This window comes from Cynara cardunculus (genome assembly GCF_001531365.2).
Source record: "Cynara cardunculus var. scolymus isolate 2C chromosome LG 2, CcrdV1, whole genome shotgun sequence".
Taxonomy (NCBI): Eukaryota; Viridiplantae; Streptophyta; class Magnoliopsida; order Asterales; family Asteraceae; genus Cynara; species Cynara cardunculus.
The window spans coordinates 31,360,952-31,363,488 of record NC_037529.1 but is presented as its reverse complement, the minus strand read 5'-3'; positions in this window follow the sequence as shown (position 1 = coordinate 31,363,488).

Sequence of the window (2,537 nt, the reverse complement as noted above, 5' to 3'; positions counted from 1 at the left end):
TAAACCAAATATAAATAACTTCGTTATTGTACATAAATTAAATTATAAAAAATTGAATTAAAAAATTACACAAAAAATAAGGGATTTCAAATAGTTAATTTGATACTAATATCGATATATTTTTGTCAATTTTTTATGATATCTTCAAACATATATTTTATTCAAAAATAAAAACATCATCGTTTTCTCAAAATCTATAAAGTCATATTATAACATCGACTGAGATAAAGAATAAAATGAAAAATTTAAAATCACGATGTATCTCGCTGCATTGCGCGAGTACGATTCTAGTTATTAATTATATATATCGGAGGTTACGAATGCCTAACATAAAAAACCTATATAATATATATAAATATCAAATATATATATATATATATATATATATATATATATATATAAGAAAACTAATAAAACAATACTTAAAAGAAACGGTGACTAGAGCATCTTCCATAACTCCTTCAAAACTAAAAAAATTGGAGAAAATGAAAGATTTTTGAACCTATATTTTGCTACAACAAATTTCTTAAAACGAAAAAATTAGGTGAGAGGGGATTTTTTCCAAATATAGATATCATCCCAAAAATAATTATCAAGTGACAACACAAATAACAAAAAGTTTAAAATTAAATATTTAGAGAGAAAAATAATATTTTGAAAAATATGTTAAAATTTTGAAATTTAAACTTTTGTTTCTCCGTTTTAAAGAAATTTTTGAGGAACATGTTAAAAGATATTGACGCAGAAGTCGTGATGATGACTTTGAAAACGGAATCTCGTTGAACTAGCAAAAGCTAGATGAAGTGCATCAAAAGCTGCATCTGGTAGCCAAAATGGAGGTCGGTTGTTCAACTTGTTTTGGCAATTAATAGGAATTTGTGGGACACATCTCGTTCTTATCGACCAGTCTGGACCTCCTTAAATGCTGTTTTATCATCAATTTTAATGCTTGAAGCTGTTGTACTTTTTAATTGCATTTGGATCGACTTGCAAGATAATATCCTCGTCTATTTTGCTTTGCCGTGCCCACTCGGGAATTTGGATCATCCTTGGTTTTACATGGTCCCCTCCCCATACTCCAATTTGACTTTCATGGTCATAATTGATGTTCTAAACTCATCTCTTCCATCAACAAATTAATTATAGGGCATTTAAATTTGTCATCAGGCACTAGTTAATTATTGTGACAGGGACGTTACAATTTTTTTGGAGGTCCCGGTACATCCAAAACTTTTGAGTACATTGTGTTAATGAGATATCAGAAAATATATGTTAAAAACAAAAATGGGTTAAACTTAAAACGATTGAAAACCTCAAACTAAACCTAAACCATTAATAATTTGAACCTAAAACGCCAAACAAGTAATTGTTTGAACCTGAATAATTTCGGCTATAGTTATACACAGGTCAATAAAACACATGTGAATTTAGGCCTCTAAATCTCGGCTATAGTAATTGTTCAAAATCTCATATTTAACGTGCTAAATGACGGTCTTAGTTTGTGACATATTGATCTTTTGTTAGGAGATGAAAAAATCTCGAGCAGCATGGAGGACAGGTTATTTAAAGATTCCTGGGCCCCATTCTTTTTTGTAATTCACTAAGGCAATACACAAGCTCTGGATTCGTACGAACCCACACGGTGTAGTTAGGAAGTCTCAACCATTTGAATGAGCACAATCGGAGTATATTCACACCCAATATAAGAATCTACTTTGACCTCAAAAGTGCAAGACTACATACGCTATACTATATATAAAGATGCATGCATACATACATGTATATATACACATACATACATCAATTAGATCTGTTTACGGGCAGGTTGACCCACTAGAGTCGCTTGTCTGGTACGTTAGAAAAGCGGGATTGGACAACCGTACAAAAAAATATAAATGCCCAGACTGTCTCGTTAAAATTAACTAGTGCACATACCGCGCTGCCCATTTATCTTTTTGTAGTTGATATTTTTTTATTATTAAAGTTTTCTTCAATGTATTTTGAATGATTTAACATCGATTATGATTTTACAAGTTATGGTTTTTAAAAAAGGTAAAAATAGGCGTGTTAGGCTGTGGACAAACCCGACCCGTTTATGGGACGTGTAAGGACAAGTTATCAAGACAACAAAAATGAGTTGAGTTTACTATATTAGGCATGTTGGAAAAAAAATGTTGGGCATGCCCGTGATATTTTTGGCTTTAGCTCATTTAATTTTAATTGGGTTAGTATAATTTTTATTCCTTTTGACATATCATTCTTTATTTAAGCATTCTCAATTAGTTACAATATTAACACATTTATTAGTTAATTTAATTATGTTAATATTATTTACTTACTAGAATGATATTCGCGCAATGCAGTGAGATACATCTCGATTTTAATGTTTTATTTTATTCTTTGTCTTTGTTGATATTATAATACAATTTTATGTGTTTTTAGTAAGCAATAATGATTTTATTTTTGAATAAAATATAAATTTGAAGATATCATAAAAATTTGAAAAAAAAAATATCAATTTAATATCAAATCAACTA